Genomic DNA, 19,375 nt, shown 5'->3' with positions numbered 1-19,375 from the left:
GTAAAAGTGGAGTCGCTCAGCTGTGTCCGACTCTTTTCAACTCCATGGACTGTAGCCTACCAGGCTCCTCTGTCTATCGGATTTTCCAGGCAAGACTATTGGAGTGGGCTGCCATTTCCTTCTCCAGAGGGTCTTCCCAACCCAGGGACTGAACCTGGGTCTCCTGCATTGCAGACAGAAGCTTTACCATCGGAGCCACAAGGAAAGGGCTGCTGCTACCGCAGCTGAGTCGCTTCAGTCATGTCCGACTCTGTGCAATCCCAGAGATGGCAGCCCACCAGGCTCCCCCGTCCCTGGGATTCTCCAGGCAAGAACACTGGAGTGGGTTGCCAATGCCTTCTCCAATGCATGAAAGTGAAAGGTCAAAGTGAAGTTGCTCAGTCGTGTCCGACTCTTAGCGACCCCATGGACTGCAGTCCACCAGGCTCCTCCGTCCATGGGGTTCTCCAGGCAAGAGTACTGGAGTAGGGTGCCATTGCCTTCTCTGAAGGAAAGTGCTGGGTCTGGTTTATTGCAGGCTCCTCCTCCTGTGCTGTCCCTGAATCGCAGATGAGGGGAAGTGGAGGAAGCGACAAAAGTGATAGTGGCTGCAGAGCAGAGAGAATGGAAGACTTAAGCCCCCACAGCTTAGTCCCCAGGTCTAGAACACCCACCAAGACTGTTGAAGGTAAAGACTAGCACTCATGTACTTCATTTCAAATCTGTGCATTTTAGGACTATTCATCTTCCTCACAAACTCTCTCCTTTCTTTTACTGTAGGAAGAAATAATATAATATTTTGATATGCAAAAGATTTCTTTTCTTTTTTCTTTTGCCTTCTCCATGGAATGAAGACATAAATTCTATCAGAACCCCATAAAGTGGCTGAGTTTTACCATTAACCATCAGAGAAATGCAAGCTATAATTCAATGCCGCTAGGCACCAACCACATGGTGGTATTACAACTCATGGTGTATAAGTTGACACAACCACTTTGCAAAACCATTTGGCAGTATTTATAAAAAGATGAACATATCACATCTTGTGTATGTGTGTTCGTTGCTCAGTTGTGTCTGACTCTTTGTGTCATGTTCGTTGCTCAGTTGTGTCATGACTCCCCCATGAGCCTGCCATGCTCCTCTATCCATGGAATTCTTCAGACAAGAACACTGGAGTGGGTAGCCATTCCTTTCTCCAGGGGATCTTCCTGACCCAGGGATAGAATCCAGGTCTTGTGCACTGCAGGAGGATTCTTTACCATCTGAGCCACCAGGGCAGCCCATACCACATCTTATGACATAGGAATTTCACTCCTAGATAATTCAGATACTTATGTATATTTGTGAATCTAGCACATGTATAGGAATTTCCATAGCAGCATCATTTGTAATAAACCCAGACTGAAACATCCTAAATGCCCATAGTAACAGGATGGCTAAATTAATTGTGCTATATTCTTACAATGGACTAGAGCAAGGAGAATAAATGAACACAGACAACAAAATGATTTTCGTATACATAGGGTTAGGCTTAAAGAACCAAACCCATAGAAGTATACAAGACAAAATACCATTTTTTTTTTCATTGCAGGCTAAGCTTATATTTGATGATAGAAGTAAGAATGGTGGTTATCCTTGCTGGAGAGGAGTGAATAGAAGCAGACTTGAGGGATTTACTAGGAAGCTAGTAATGTTTTCTTTCTTAATCTGGTGTTTGTTACAGGGTGAGTTCACTTTGTGAAAATTTATCAGACTCTTCACTTGGAATATGTGCACTTTTCTGTTGTATGATGCACTCAGGATAAAATCAAGAAATGGACTGGGTTTCAGAGATTCTTATGTATGAGAGAGCTTCTAGTGTTTTCCTAAAGGCTTTTTCCATGGCTTTTTGTCTACTCTACCTTAGAGGAATTCTGAGAGATATTAAATGCAGAAAGCACATTTTATTTTAAAAGGAAAAGAGATTGAGACCACTGGCAGTAAGGGTTTCTGTGGAACATAAAGCGTAGTGACCATTTTGGACAGGAGCCTCTGGAAGCTCTGAATTTAAGGAAACACTGACTTTTGCTTCTCAAAGCCAACTTAAAGGATGAGGAAAGTTGATGCTGGCAGTCTCAGCTCAGCATGTAACAACTGCTACCACCTCCACCAAGAGCGTGCTGGCTGGATTCATTCCATCCTCCAAACAGGTGGGTGGCTGTGGTGGCATTACCCTATTCCTACCTGGATGGTTTGGCAGATACTGTCCATGCCAGTTTCTGCTGATCTTTCCAGACCAAGTATTTCAACAATGAACACACTTTGGGTAGCTTTACCATGAGAAAAGAGAAAAGTGAGAAAGCTGGCTTAAAACTGAACATTCAAAAAACTAAGATCATTGCATCCAGACCCATCACTTCATGGCAAATAGAAGGGGAAAAAGTGGAAGCAGTGACAGGTTTTACTTTCTTGTGCTCCAAAATTACTGGAGATTGTGACTGCAGCCATGAAATTGATACATGCTTCTTGGAAGGAAAGCTATGATATACCTAGATAGCAAATTAAAAAGCAGAGACATCACTTTGCTGACAATAATCCATATAGTCAAAGCTATGGTTTTTCCAGTAGTCATGTACAGATATGAGAACTGAACCATAAAGAAGGCTGAGTGCCAAAGAATTGATGCCTTTGAATTGTGGTGCTGGAGAAGACTCTTGAGAGTCCCTTGCATTGCAAGGAGATCAAACCAGTCAATCCTAAATGAAACAAACCCTCACTATTCATTGGAAAGACTGATGCTGATGCTGAAGCTAAAGCTCCAATACTTTGGCCACCTGATGCAAAAAGCCAACTCACTGGAAAAGACTCTGATGATGGAAAAGATTGAGGGCAGGAGGAGAAGAGGGTGGCAGAGGTCGTGATGGTTAGATAGCATCACCAACTCAATACACATGAATTTGAGCAAACTCCAGGAGATAGTGAAAGACCAGGAAGCTTGGCATGCTGCAGTTCATGGGGTCACAAAGAGTAAGAAGTGATTTAGTGACTGAACAATGACGACAACAACAACCATGGTTCACTCATTAAGAGCATGTATATCATTTACTTACTCTGATAACCTAAACCAAAATAATCCCACAATTGCAGTAGTATTTATCTCTCATTCACATGACCTGTCCACAAATACAGGTTGATTGTCATGGCTTAATCCTAATTTCTTCTCATTCTGGGATGAAATCCTCTAAGATTTGCTTTCTTACTTGCTTATATCATTTTAGGTCATATTTCCTTGGCCAAAGCACGTCACATAACCACACTCATTTCTGGTACTGGTTTTGTATTTGTCTGCTTTATACTAGGCTGCAGTAACAAGTAACTCCCGAATCTTGCTCACATTGCACAGGAGTTGTCTTGAGTTGGAAGCCATGCCTCTTCTCCACATGTCTCCTCACTTTGGGATATGAGTTGAACGAGAAACCATGTTCATGGCAGAGAGAAGAGAACAAGATAGCTAGGAGAAACTCCTGATGCTTCTTGCTGTTTTCTTGTTCAGTCATGTCCAGTGCTTTGCGACCCATTGGATTGCAGCCTGCAGGACTCCTCTGTCCATGTGATTTCCCAGGCAACGATACTGGACTGGGTTGCCATTTCCTCCTCAGGGATCTTCCTGATCTTGATCAGATCTTGATCAGATCTTGATCAGATCTTCCTGATCTTCCTGACTCAGGGATTGAACCTGCGTGACCAAAGTGTATATTATGGACAACCCCAAGAGCAGTGGGAAAATGTTTTTGCCTTTCACATGGAGGAAGCATTGCCAACTACATGACAAGAGGTGAAGATACAATCCTCTCATTGACAATAGAGACTCATAGACAATGATTGACTCATAGACAATGATTGTCTCATAGACAATCACAGTGAGTGATTGGGATCAAAAATTAGTTGGAAATGATTTAACTTGAAAAAAGCAGAATATCTAACTGTCCCTTGAACTGATTGATAAGAAGTTATTTTTCTCATATAAAAGGAAGTCTAGAGGCAAATGTTTGCTAGAGTTAGATTTTAGTGTTAGATTTCTCACCAATATCATAGGGACTCAAATTCTTTTTTTTTTTTTAATCTTTCTGTTAGACTATCCTTAATGTGTTAGTCATTCATATTTTTACACATTGTTTTTAATGGCAATGAGACTGCAGAGTTCCAAGAATTACATGCATCTTGAAGAGAGGAAGAAAGAAAATGGATGGAACAGTCACATGGATACCTTCTATCAAGAATCCAAGCACTTTTCCAGAAGTCCCTTCCTTCATCCCAGCAAAGACATTGGCTTTCATCTTATTTTGTAGCACTTGGCTGCCATGAGTTGTAAGGGAGGCTGGAAAGTATTTAATTTCCACAAACTCTAATGAAGACAGGCCAAGGAGAGTGGGGCTTGAGTATCAGTTGACTTAGCCAATCGATATCGCTTCCCCAGAAAATCATTGGAAAGCTGGATATTTGAATCTGAGCATTTGTCTTTGTTTGTAACTGTTTATAACAAAAAAATTTACATCTTTTATTGGCCTAGTTGGTTAGGTTTTCATCTGTTATGCACATAATTTCTTCAATAATGCTATTAAATCTCTCAAACAATCTAGTCTCAGAGTTTATATGGATATACCTTGCTATTAAGTATATTGTTGTTTTCCTAGGTAACTCACATCTTCCGTAAGAGAGAAAAATGAATCACAGTGATGAAATCACATAGAAGAATAGACTTTAGGATGGAAAAAACCTTTTATTTTCATTTGACTTGCCTATATTTCTAAATGCTTCATAATTCCTTTATGTTACTAAAACAGAAAATAATTGTGTTGCCTAATGTGTTACTTAGAAATTAGAACTTACTTCCAAGGGTAGAAACACATTCTTGTTTCCTGAGAGGAATGTGTTATTAACGTCTCTCTCTGTTAAAATTGTGAACTGCGAGGAGTCTGACTGATTTGTGATAGTGTAATATTTTAGAAGAACCTCATGAATAGAAGATATTTTTGTAGCACAAGCTTAGTTTCTCTTTCCTCTATGTGTGTGTGTGTGTGTGTGTGTGCACACATGTGTGTCTGTGTTAGTCACTCAGTCTGGTCCAACTCTTTGTGACCCCATGGCCTGTAACCTGCTAGGCTCTTCTGTCCATGGAATTCTCTGGGCAAGAATTCTGGAGTGGGTTGCCATTCCCTTCTCCAGGGGATCTTCCTGACCTAGGGATCTAACCCAAGTGTCCCGCATTGCAGGAAGATTCTTTATCATCTGAAACACCTATGAATTCCACTATGGGTTCTGGAAACAGTGACAGAGTTCATTTTCTTGGGCTCCAAAATCACTGCAGATTATGACTGAAGCAATGATATTAAAAGATGCTTGCTCTTTGGAAGAAAAGTTATGACAAATCTAGGCAGCTTATTAAAAACCAGAGATATGACTTTGCCAACAAAGGTCCATATAGTCAAAGCTATGGTTTTTCCAGTAGTCATGTATGGATCTAAGAGTTGGACCATAAAGAAATCTGGACACTGAAAAATTGATGCTTTTGAACTGTGGTATCAAACCAGTCAATCCTAAAGGAAAGCAATCCTGAATATTCATTGGAAGGACTGATGCTGAAGCTGAAACTCCAATACTTTGTCCACCTGATGTGAAGAACTGACTCATTTGAAAAGGCCCTGATGCTGGGAAAGATTGAGGGCAGGAGGAAAAGGGGATGACAGAGGATGAGATAGTTGGATGGTATCACCGACTCGATGGACATGCATTTGAGCAAGCTCTGGGGGATGTTAAAGGACGGGGAAGGCTGGTGTGCTACAGTCCATGGGGATGCAAAGAATTGGACACTGAGTGACTGAACAACAACAAAATGAGTTCTGGAAGACATAGAAAGAAGGGATATCTCCTCCACGTGCTCCTGGTACTGTCTCCTGCTCAAGAAGTCAGGTAGCCTGTGATTGGTAGTTAAGACTGGAAGGGGCTTTACTGAGTTCAGAGGCAGAAGCCACCATCTTCGAACAGCAGTTGAAAAACTTCTACAGCACATGAATTCAGGACGCAGGATTTGGTAGCAAGACCAAGTAGCCACGTTCTCTGCTTTATGAGCATGCCCAGGTTAGGTGTACCTGGGCTAATGCAGATGGGACCTGTGGTTCCTGGACCATCATCTTTTTTGCACATAGTCTAAATTGCCTGAAGTTCACCAAGGCTCTGAATTACATTGAGTCAAGAATTAAGAGTTTTTAAAACTGTAAGCATAAGAAAAATAATTGTCTCTTGGTTATGTACGGTACTTACAAACTACCAAGGTTTTCAGTCCAGGACAGAGGCAACGAGAAAACAAAATGTGGTGCTAAAAGGGTAAAAAAATTGTCTTGAAATAAACTCTGTTTTCCAAAGCATAGTTTTATGTTGAATTTTCCTTGCTAAGAGAGTTAATAACATGTCCATGTCTTTTTAAATGTACAATTGAGAACAAACAGCCTTCATAAAACAAAGCATTTTGGCCACTAGAGTCAAACTTCATGAGAACTTGGACCCGTTCCACCTTGCCCTGACTGCATCTCCACCCCTGGAACAGCTCCTAGGACATCATGGGTGCTGCATAAAAAGTTAGTTGTGGAGTGAAGTCTCCAATTATGTGTTTTCATATTCATATGATTCAGTGTTTAAATGTTTGAATGTTTGATATATTTATTGCCTCTGATATCATTTATGGGTAACAGAAGAATCTCAGGAAAAAGAAACTATAAAATTATTACTAAATTTGAGATAGGACTGCAGTTCAGCTATTTCCATGCCCTGATTTTATTGTGGTCATTACAACAACATATGAATAAAGTCTTCACTTATTGTATAAATTTAATAGTTTATATTTCCATAAACATAATAGATATTCAACTTAATGAAAGGGAAACTATTTGGCATATATAATTTATAATACTGAAAACACACTTGCTGTTTCCAACCTTGCTAGTGATTCTTCAAATTCAGGAATACAAGACTGATAAATACAAATTTGCTTTTTTCCATAATAGCATGGTTATCACTACAACTCATTAAGATTGAAAAGAAGATAAATAAAAAGATGAATAGCTATTTATTTAAGACTGTCTGGATTAATTTTCTACTTTCTTCCAGGCAGTGAGACAGACATCAAAAAGGAAGGGCAATAAAAATGATACAGACTGGGCATAGTAATGATCTGGATTAGTATCAAGAGCTATTCACATCCACACGTATTTGGCTGTCTTAGAAGACTGTCAGATTAACTTGACTTACTTTTGTCTTTGGAAGAATGTGTTTGCAGTGGCCAGCTTTGAGCTGGCTTCCACCAGCATTTACTAACTGCTGTCACTATTCCTAATAACTCTTATTGATAGCTTGCCAACATCGGCACTAGGGGATAATGTGAGGATCAGCAGTTTCCTGATGGGTACAGACATCTGATTCCACCTTCAACATTGTTGTCTGGTTACAAGGCCAAGGTTTGAGTCCACCATAGTCTTCTGAGACAGCAGTTTCATTTTTGCACAAGAAAGGGGCAAGCGCAGAAACCAAAGTGATAGGAAAGAGGCAGTCTAAATCAACATTTTCTAGAAACTGTATGTTCATTAAAAGTTTTGGCTTTTATTTTGAGACATGATGGTATGGATATATATATCGGCTTCTCAGGTGACACTAGTGGTAAAGAACCCACCTGCCAAAACAGGAGACGTAAGAGACCTGGGTTCAATCCCTGGCTTGGGAAGATCCCCTGGAGAAGGAAATGGCAACTCACTCCAGTATTCCTGCCTGGAGAATCCTATGGACAGAGGAGCCTGGCAGGCTACAGTCCATGGGATCACAGAAGAGTTGGACACGACTGAAGCAACTTAGCACGTTCGCTGTATATATGGGCATTCTTTCCATTGTAAACTCTCACTGGGAAGAAATTTTCTAAAATGTTTCAATGATATGGAAGAAATGAGGAAGCCAAGTGATTGACTTCATAAAATAGATTAAGTAGCTTATTTTTTTGAGTTTATATCCAACTAGGACTAAGCCACACAGGTAACCAATATTCATTAGGATCTCCTTAAGTAATAAATACTGGGCTAGATGCTGGGGTTATGGGGATTATTTAGACATGGTCTCTATCCTCAAGAGGCTCACAGTGTGGGGGCAGATAGATAGGTATGTGAGAAGAGGCTGGTTTAGCTCAGTGTGACATCTCTCAGAAAGTCTCCCCTCTCTCACTTCTGTCCTAGGCTCCCTCCCCCAACATATGCTCAGAGCACACCCTTGTCTTTCTATCATCAAGGATCAAGTCCACTCATTTCACTCAACACATATTCCCTGGTGTTTTTTTTTTTTAATTACAGACTGTTTTCTTCAGTTGGAGGATAATCGCTTTACAATGTTGTATTGATTTCTGCCATATGACAACATGAATCAGTCACAATTATATATACATACCCTCCCCCTTGAGCCTCCTCTTCCCCATCTTCATATATGTGGAATCTAGGAAAAGAGCACTGATGAACTTATTTACAGAGAAGAAATGAAGATGCAGACATAGAGAGCAGACTTGTGGGCACAGTGGGGGAAGGAGAAGGCGGGATGAACTGAGAGGTAGCATTGACATACACACACTAGCATGTGTAGGATAGATAACTAGTGGGAAGCTGCTATATAACACGGGAACCCAGCCTGGCGCTCTGTGATGACCCAGAACACATAGTCCTTGAATGTCTCCTACACATCAGTCTATTCCACGCATATAAGTAAACACATGCATTTTGATATATATATATATATATATATAGTTATATATCATATGTGAGCTATATGGTATGTGTATATATTTTCTTCTGGTTTCTTTTATAGACCTGTAAATAATAAGAATGTATACTAAGTGAATCTTTGCAAAATCCAGGTCATTAAATGCACTGTTTTTGAGCTTTGAACACACTCAGTGTTTCTCTTGACATTAAGTATTCATTGTCAATGTGCTTGTAATATAGAAAATGCATCAGATTCCCACTCTGTGGTGAACACAACTCAATCTGTTTAGTCAATTCCTAATTAAGAGTCATTTGGGTTTTAACTTTTTCCTATTACAAATATTACTAAAACTGTTGTTCCTCTATGCAAACCTTTGATTGCATTTTTATCACAAGATTATAATTAGCAGTCAAACTTCAACGCTAATCAGCCTTTGGAATCAGATATGTTCTCTTTGGCTCCTCAGTTAGAAGTTTTCTTAGCTGTGTTGTGTGATGTAATTTCACTTTTGTGTTTGACCAAGTTTAGATTTCTAGCTCTTTATCAGGGTATGGAAGAAGTCAGTCACAGAGAACAAAGACTGTGCTTTAGCTCCTCGTGCAAACTGACACACACTTATCTGAGTGTATAATGTACAATCCTTTCTGTCACTGGCTTGGAAAGTGAGGAGGATCCTCAGAGGGCATGAGGTTGGGGGAAGTCTGAGGTGGACACTGTGGTCCCAGTGCTGGAGTGGCTGGTAATGCGACTCGGCCCCCCAAGGACTAGTTTCACCACTATTTCCAGTTTTCAAGGCTACAGTCTGGATGATCTTCTCCCCAGTCTTCTCTGAGTCCTGTTGGAATGTCAGGAGAATGGGAGGTGCTAATTAGGGGTTGAGCTGTGTGCTCCCCAAAAAGATATGTGGAAGTCTTACCCCAGTGACTCTGGATGTGACCTCATGTGGAGAGTCGTTACAGAGGTAATCAAGTTCCAGGGAAGTCATTAGAGTGGGTCCTCATTCAATATGACTGACATCCTTATACAAAGAGGGCATGTGGACACAGAGGCAGGCTTAGTAAGGAAGGAGACAGGTGAGTGAAGATGGGTTATGCTGCCCGAAGTGAAGGAGCGTCTGGGCCAGCAGGAGCTGGAGGGAGCTAGAAGGGTCCTTATTTGTAGGTTTCAGAAGGAGCATGGCTTTGCCAACACCCTGATTTCAGACATCTAGCCTCCAGAACTGTGGGACAGTCTATTTTTGTTTTTTGTTCATGGTTTTTTTGGCCATGCTGCGTGGCATGTTAGATGGAACCCATGCCCCATGCAAGGAAGTGTGGAGTCTTCATTGAACCATCAGGGAAGTCCTGTTTCTGTGTTTAAAGCTCCCCGGTCTGTGGTATTGGTTACGAGAACCCTAGGAAACTAATACCATACTTACATGCTGTGACTAATGATCCCAGCTGATATTTGGCATGGGTTTACTTTTTAAAGTTTTATTTCTTAAAATATATTTACTTATTACTTTTTATTTTTATTGGCATATAGTTGCTTTACAGTGTCATATTATTTCTACTATACAGCAAAGTGAATCAGCTATAGGTATTCGTATATGCCCTCCTTTTTGGATTTTCTTTCCATTAGCTATACAGTGGCAATCACACCCCACTCCAGTGCTCTTGCCTGGAAAATCCCAAGGACGGAAGAGCCTGGTAGGCTGCAGTCCATGGGGTCGCTAAGAGTCGGACACGACTAAGCGACTTCACTTTCACTTTTCACTTTCATGCATTGGAGAAGGAAATGGCAACCCACTCCAGTGTTCTTGCCTGGAGAATCCCAGGGACGGAGGAGCCTGTTGGGCTGCCGTCTATGGGGTCACACAGAGTTGGACACGACTGAAGCAACTTAGCAGTAGCATGTTCTCATTAATTATCTATTTTATTTATTTATTTTATATCAATAGTGTATATATGTCAATCTCAATCTCCCAAATGCATCCCATCACCCCCATACCTGCTTGGTGTCCATACATTTGTTCTCTATGTCTGTGTCTCTATTTCTGTTTAGCAAATAAGTTCATCTGTACCATTTTTCTAGATTCCACATATCAGATCAGATCAGATCAGATCAGTCGCTCAGTCATGTTTGACTCTTTGCGACCCCATGAATCGCAGCACGCCAGGCCTCCCTGTCCATCACCAACTCCCGGAGTTCACTCAGACTCACGTCCATCGAGTCAGTGATGCCATCCAGCCATCTCATCCTCTGTCGTCCCCTTCTCCTCTTGCCCCCAATCCCTCCCAGCATCAGAGTCTTTTCCAATGAGTCAACTCTTCGCATGAGGTGGCCAAAGTACTGGAGTTTCAGCTTTAGCATCATTCCTTCCAAAGAAATCCCAGGGCTGATGTCCTTCAGAATGGACAGGTTGGATCTCCTGTCCCTTGCAGTCCAAGGGATTCTCAAGATTCCACATATAAGTGATATTATAAAATCTTTGTTTTTCTCTGTTTGACTTACTTCACTCTGTGTGACAGTCTCTAGGTCCATCCACGTGTCTACAAATTATGACATAGAAGAATGAGACTGTAGCATTTGCTAGAGTGCAGCTCTCATTGGAAAAGAATTTGATCCTGGGAAAGACTGAAGGCAAAAGGAGGAAAGGGCGGCAGAGGATGAGATGGTTAGATAGCATCACTGAGTCAATGGACGTTAATTTGAGCAAACTCCAGGCGATAGTGGAAGATAGAAGAGGCTGGAGTGCTGCAGTCCATGGGGTCGCAAAAAAGTTGGATACAACTTAGAGACAGAATAACGTCAACAATATGTAATGAAACCTAAGCAGCACAGTAGTTGACACATACTTAGTGCCTATAGACAGCACATGATCAGCTGTGGGACCAGCAACAGACTTCCAGATGGTACTGAACAATGGGGAGAATGCCCAGGCTTCGGATGTAGTCAGATGGTGGGAAGATGCTGTGGCCATCACTTGACTGGAGTCATATGCAGGTCTGGACTGTAATATCATCTCATGTACTCTGAAGAATGCAGCATACCAGGGCTTTCCCCATTTTTAACCTTTTATTTTCTTATTCAGTTTAACACGTTTCTTTGATCCCCCTGCCCCCTCCTAGAATTCAGTTTCTTGGCAGTTGACAAAAGATCTTGAAGTAAAATCCAATACCATAAGTGCCTTGTTTCAGCTCTTCTGTCTTTTGCTCCAGCACCATCTAAATTTTTATATTAATTTAGATTTCCATCAAAGTCTTCTGTCAGTGATATTAAAGGTTTTGAATGTAGACATCACCATCAATGGAACAAAACCCTTTCAGTAGCTATCCTAAAAGAGAATATCTTGCAATTCTTTAACCCTTCCCAGGGGACTAACTGGAGACTTTCAGAGGCAAACTTTATGGACGATAAGAAAAAAACAGTCCCAGGGCAGAAAAGTTATGTAACCCCAGTAAACACCAAAATAGCACATAAGCTACTGCACAGAAAGGCACTGAAATATGGAGCTGTTTATTGTGTCCGACTGCATCAGATTTCCACAGCTTTATAGGGAAGGAAATTAGAACGGTGAGTCTCAATTAAATTACGAACATGAAATCTCCCTCAATTGCGCTAATAGAAAACCCTAATGTTGATCCTGGCATAACTTCTGAATTTTAAACATGAATGCTTTTCATTACTCATAATCACCATTAAAACTTAAGCACCATCCATAAAACTAGTCTTTGTTTTTAGATGCCAAAAGGTAAAGCAAGAGCAGTTGAAGTTTCTAAATGTAATAAAATGCCAGGCAGAAATATCAGGTTATAGACCTGTTCATTTTCAGAGATCCCCAGCTCTCTAGGGGCCACTGGGAGTTTATCCAGTCTATTTGTAAGCATACATGCTCAGTCACTTCAGTCGTGTCTGACTCTTTGTGACCCTGTGGACTGTAGCCTGCCAGGCTCCTCTGTCCATGAGATTCTTCAGGCAAGAATACTGGGAGGTTGCATTCCTTTCTCCAAGGGATCTTCCTGACCCAGGGATTGAACCTGTGTCTCCTTCATCCCCTGCACTGCAGGAGAATTCCTTACTATTTAGTCACAGGGGAAGCCCATCTATTTGTATAGTTCAGATTACTAGTACAATCTTACCTGATTTAGGGTATTTTGGTAAATAGTTTCATTTATTAGTAGGGCTTATAATGTTAGAATGCTTCTGTCGATACTATGGTTTTAAACCCGCTATTATGCTTTGAAGGCTTCTGGCATTCTTTTTTCCTCAAAAACCTTTTAAAACTTTCAGTAGAAGTGGCTGTTGGTGCTTGTGAGGTGGGAAAGGTGATAGCATCTCCTAAGGTGAGCAGGGGAAATTTTCTGTAGCGCACCTGGGGCCAACTGGCAAGAAAGCGCCTAACACCTATAACTGCAGACTCGTTTTCAGCTCAACTGCAAGTACGGGAGGGGCTCAGGACTCAGATAACCCAACTCTCAAAGGGTGGGAAATGCTAAGATTCAGTCTCTTGACAGCAGGGAGTTTCCCCTGAAAATTAAAAATAGATCTACCATATGCGCCTGCAGACCTACTTCTGTGTATATATCTAAAGGGAAATAAAATCAGTATCCAAGAGATAATATAATGAAATCATCATTATATTATTATATTCATTGCAGTATTATTCATAGTAGCCAATATATAACAATCTACACATCTATCAGGAATTCCCTGGTGGCTCAGACGGTTAAGTATCTTCTTGCAATGCAGGAGACCTGGGTTTGATCCCTGGATCAGGAAGAGGGGAGCCTGGCAGGCTATAGTCCATAGGGTTGCAAAGAGTCAGTCATGTCCGACTCTGGAACCCATGACTGTAGCCTGCCAGGCTTCTCTGTCCATGGGGATTCTCCAGGCAAGAATACTTCAATGGGTTGCCATGCCCTTATCCAGGGGATCTTCCAGATCCAGGGATCTGTCTGTTACGTCTCCTGCATTGGCGGGTGGGTTGTTTACCACTAGCACCACCTGGGAAGCCCTTGACTTCCTCTGCATCCACACGATTCTAATCAAAAGGTGCAGAGGTTAATAAAATTCCAGCTAGAAAGTGACAGCTACTCTAAGATTGTGCAAAGCCAGTGGTCCACGTGGAGAGAGTGGAGGTCCTTTTCCAGAGCAGCACTGGATAAATGTGACTGGGCCCTGGGATTTCAGCTGAAATTATACTAATTAACCTTTGCAATGGGGCCAAAGGAAATACACATTTTGCCCAAATCTCTCCAGAAATAAAACATCCTTCACTTTTCCTGACACCTAAGAACACAAAACATTATTGTAAAGGGTCAGTAGAACAGCAAACCTCCTGAAATATCTTACTACAGGAAACATCAGACTATTTAGAATAGCTCCTAAATGAATCTCTATCAGTAGGATGAAAAAAAAAAAAAAAGACCTCTGTGAAATAGGTCCAAAAGGCAATAAGAGAATGGGTTGTATTAATCATGATTCCTTTGCAATAGACAGAAAGCCCAGGACAAACCAGCATCAGCAAAAAGGATTTAACTAACTCCCTTATATGAAATGCCCAGGAGTGTGCTGGTTTTAGATGCTGCTGCATAGAAGACTCCAAACTGTGTTCTCACAGAATGATTTCTTGCTGTCTTGCTCCTCTTTGAGAGAAAAACTACCATCCTCTCTGTGGGTTCTATCAGAAAATCTCTTTCTTTTGGGTAGAAGGATAGCTGTGAGCTCCAGTCACACCTTTCAGGTTCGGTATCCATGGAAACAGAGCGGTGCCTCTCACCCAGCACCTCGCTCTTGTAACTTCATTGGCTGGTCAGGTCAGGTTGTCTTTCTAGAAATCAGTTGCTGGGGCTGATTTCACTGAGCCGCTTTGGTGCAAGATTCCTGCCTTTCCCTGAGACTTGTCAGGTCACAAAGACTTGAATAAATCTCTAAGGTAAACCAGGAGACTTGGCTTGGAACAGTGGAAATGAAAACTGGAGATGCAAACAGAGGCCCACTACTTAGGGTAAGATTACAGTGCAGCAGAGCATGAAAAGATTCATGATAAAATTAAAACTAAAACAGATTTGAGTGCAATGCACAAGGATGGCAAAAAATTTACTGGAAGGACAGAATCAAAATTTGCATTGGGACTAGTTAGAGAAAAAGAAAGCAAAGTGGTACAAATATTAAATTGTGATATGAAGGAAAAATTAAGAAAACCTTCCAGAGCACAGAGGAAAAGGAAAAGAGGAAACTAAAAGTCATGAAAGACTCAGAAAAGAAAACCTACTTAAAATTAAATTTTAAAATAGAGAGTCCATGAATAGACCCACATAAGTATAGTCAACTGAACTTTGAAAAGGAGCAAAGGAAATACGATGGAATAAAGATAGTTTTTCAACAAATGAGTGAACAACTAAGCAGCCACAGGCAAAACCCTGAATCTAGATACAGTCCTCACACTCTTCACAAAATTATCTTGAAATGGGTCATAAGCCTAAATCAAAAATACAGAACTAGAAAAATCCTTGATAATAACAAAGATGAAAACATAGATAACCCTGGGTATCATGATGACATTTTAGATACAACAAAAGAATGATCCATCAAAGAAATAATTAATAAGCTGCATTTCATTAAAATTAAATTTCTGCCTTGTGGAAGACAATGCCAAGAGAACAAGAAGACAAGTCTCAGGCTGGGAGGAAATATTTGCAAAAGAAATATCTGATAAAGAACTGTTATTAAAATACACAGAGAACCCAAGACTCAACAATAAGAAAATAGACAACTCAACTAATATACAGACTAAAGACCTTAACAGGCTTCCCTGGCGGCTCAGATAGTAAAGAATCTGCCCGCAGTGCAGGAGACCCAGGTTCAACCCCTGGGATGGGAAGGTCCCCTGGAGGAGAGAATGGCAACATGCTCCAGTATTCTTGCCTGGAGAATTCCATGGACAGAGATATGATCCAGGGAGTCTCAAAGAGTCAGACATGACTGAGTGACTAACACTTTCACTTTCTAAAGACCTTAACAGACACCTCATCAAAGAAGATATACTGATAGAAAATAAACATATAAAATGAAGCCCCTACCTCATATGTCACCAGGGAAATGCAAATTAAAACAACAATGAGATGAAACAACACACGTATTAGACCAGATGCTGTGATCTTAGTTTTTTGAATGTTGAATTTTAAGCCACATTTTTCACTTTCCTCTTTCACCCTCATCAGGAGGCTCTTTAGTTCCTCACTTGATTAGTAAATCTTAAAAAGTTATGCTCTTTGTTGTTTTTCCAAAACTTAATAAATTAAAATCCTTCACATTTGGAGGATTAACACTTCCTATTTTCAATTGTGGGTGGGCTACAGACTTAGTCAAAACTTCTCTCCTACTAACCACTGAATCCATCAGTTACTAGCAAAAGGGTATTCAAGGTTCACTGCATATGTCCACAAACTTATTCCGGAGAAATTATTCCAGTGTCTTCAAGAGAACTTAGAAGACGCATCTGATCTGTAAGGACACCAAATAGCTCATTATTCAGATTTTTGGAGAGAGGGACCATGGGGAAGACAGAAGCATTTCATGATCCCAGACCCAGGACCTGTGGGATAGTAAATGTGAAATGTGTTATCCATGAAAAAAAAATGGAAAAGAACATCAGACTTATTCATTTCATTTCCTTAAGATCAAATAATAATAAAGTCAGTTAGAAAAATGTACGTACATGTTAAGCTTCCTATTGTGTAAATAATCCAATATCTGATTTAAAGGAAAAAATCTCCAAATGGGTATCACTTCTGTGTTAATAGACAAATGAGCTCATAGGGTCTTTCTTCTCAGCCTACGTTGAGAATAGTTAATTAAATAGCATTCGCTGTACTCAGAAACTACCAATAACAAGCCATCAAAAGACATGAGGACATAAAAATTAAACTTCTCACATCACGAAGAGCAAATTCAGGGAGAATCTGAGTCTCTGTTCACCACAGGCTTTGCTCCCATGTGGTCTTGGCAGGATCCATTTCACTGGTGGTGTCAATTTATGCACACTGGTGTTCTGTAGAGAAAGTGATTGAACAAGACCCTCCAGAGTTTGCTCCACTCTTTCATTACCCATACAATTTTTATTGTATTGTGCACTGGCTGACATAAGCAGAACACAGATTAACTTGGTGAGGGAGGCTTGTGCACCTGCCAATAACCTATTCATTCCTATGTGAGTTTTATTACCATTGTGTCATTTAGTACCCGGATGGGAGGGGGAGTTGTAAGGGTAAAGAAACAGTCTCTCAATACACCTATTCATCTCAGCCTCGTTTGTTCCTACCTCATTTTTCTTCCCCTCCTTGACTGTGTGCAGCCCTTGAAAGGACAGTTATCAGCTATCATTGAACCAGCCACCTGTCTCCTTGACAACTCTTATCAAGCTGTACAGGCTTCTGGTGAATACCTTCAACCCTGCACTGAATAAAGAGCTTCAGACTGTTACCATCTGGTATACTGAGTTCTTAGAAAATATCAGAAGACTTGTATCTGACACTGTCTACACTATTCATTGTATAAGAAGATGTATTGGAATTCATAAAAGTTGAGAGGAAGAGAGAACATTCATTTTGCAGATGAGGGAAAAATACTTGTTGATCCCCTTTGTGAACTAAATATATAATTTTATGAAGAATGTTTGTCTCTGACTCTGATCAATCATATGTTAACATTCTTATGGTTTTCTCTATATCCACATCTTACCACCACATCCAGCTGCTGAAAGATAAAAGGAAGCTGCTTTCCTTAGGTTCTTTGACAGATCAATGTCTTTGACAGATATACGTCTTGGGCATATATCTTGATAAAACTGTAATTCAAACAGATACATGCACTCATTTGTTCATATCAGCACTATTTACAATGGCCAAGACATGGAAACAAACTATATATATATTGACAGATGAACGGACAAAGATGTATGTAATGGAATATTACTCAGCCATAAAAATGAAGGAATGCCATTTGCAGCTACTTGGATGGACCTGGAGTTAACCATACTAGGCAAAGTAAGTCTAAACTAGAAAGACAAATGACATATGATATCATTTATATGTGGAATATAAAATATGACACAAATGACTTATCTACAAAACAGAAACAGACTCACAGACATAGAGAACAAACTCGTGTTTGACTAGGGGGAGGAAGGGGAAGGATGTAGTGGGTGTTTGGGATTAGCAGATGCACACTGTCTTACATAGAATGGATAAACAAGGTCCTACTGTATAGCAACTATATCCAATATCCTGGGATAGACCATAATGGAAAAGAATATGAAAAAGAAGATGTATATAATATCACTTTACAGCAGAAATTAACACAACATTGTAAAATCAACTATAAAAAAAGACTAAAGGAGACACCATGGCTGTCTGCTGTCCCTGAATCACTTCTCCCTTCTTACCTTCAGCAGAGTTCCTTATTTGTCAGAGTGTTCAGCCTCTGACCCAATACCCACAGGCTCAGGAGTAAATTCTTACTAATTTAAGCTAATCACAGTGATTTTATTCCCTTTGCCAGTGATGACTTAGAAAAGGATCTTCACCTCAATGCTGGTTAATGAGAAAAGAGAGGAAGCCAACTTGGAGAGCTTTGGAGGGTTTCTTAGCCAAAAAGAGACACGGAGGAAGAAACAGCATGATGAATTGGAATTGGGAAAGCCACCTTCAGAGCTTGATGATACTGGTTGGGGGTGGGCAGAGGAGAGAGATGTGGCCAGCCTACTCCTTGATGACATCAGTGAGCTATTGAAGTAATTAACTTTAAAGGAGCTCAGCATTGGGGTTTTTCTTAAAGAAAGTAGAATTATCTTATTGTCCATGACAATTAGTTAATTTATTTTTACTGTCAACATCCTAAATATACTGTTCTTATTTTTAGCATCCAATTATTCAGAGTACTTCTCTCTGAAACCTTGCTTGGAATCTGAAATCATGAAATCCTTCTTCATCCATAGAAGTGCACCATGGACTGAACCATTGATCTGAGTTAGTCAAAAAGCAACCATTTGCTAGGGAAGCTGACTCAAGCATCTTTTAATGTCAAGTGGTTGTCACCTTAGCTTACATTAAAGATTTGATATAAGGGAAGGGATCACTATTATAACAGTAAGGAAATGAACTCCATTAGGGGTTCTGAGTGATGATGGAAGAACCAGCAAGAGGGTTATTGCAAAGAACAAGGGGGGCTCACTTTGAAATAGGAGTAGAGAGAGAATCAAGCCATTTAGTAACTGTACAAAGAAAGAGGAAGTGTCAAAACAGCCAGATTTTCACCTTTCTTTCTGGGAAGGTGAAGAACTGTTATCTAAAGCTGCTAAGTCAGGAAATAAATGGACAAATTTCTATTTCCAGAGTAAAGCTTTTTTTGCTTCTTCTTACATTAATTAAACTTTTTATTTTGTATTTTGGTATAACTGATTAACAATGTTGTGATAATTTCAGGTGGACAGTGAAGGGACTCAGCCATACACATACATGTATCCATTCTCCCGCAAACTCCCCTCCCATCCAGGCTGCCCCATGACATTGAGCAGAACTCCCTGTGCTATACAGTAGGTCCTCGTTGGTTATCCATCAGAGTAAAGCTTTTAGTTCTGACATTT

This window comes from Bos taurus, chromosome 14, assembly GCF_002263795.3.
Source record: "Bos taurus isolate L1 Dominette 01449 registration number 42190680 breed Hereford chromosome 14, ARS-UCD2.0, whole genome shotgun sequence".
Taxonomy (NCBI): domain Eukaryota; kingdom Metazoa; phylum Chordata; class Mammalia; order Artiodactyla; family Bovidae; genus Bos; species Bos taurus.
Note: the sequence above shows the minus strand (reverse complement) of the source record.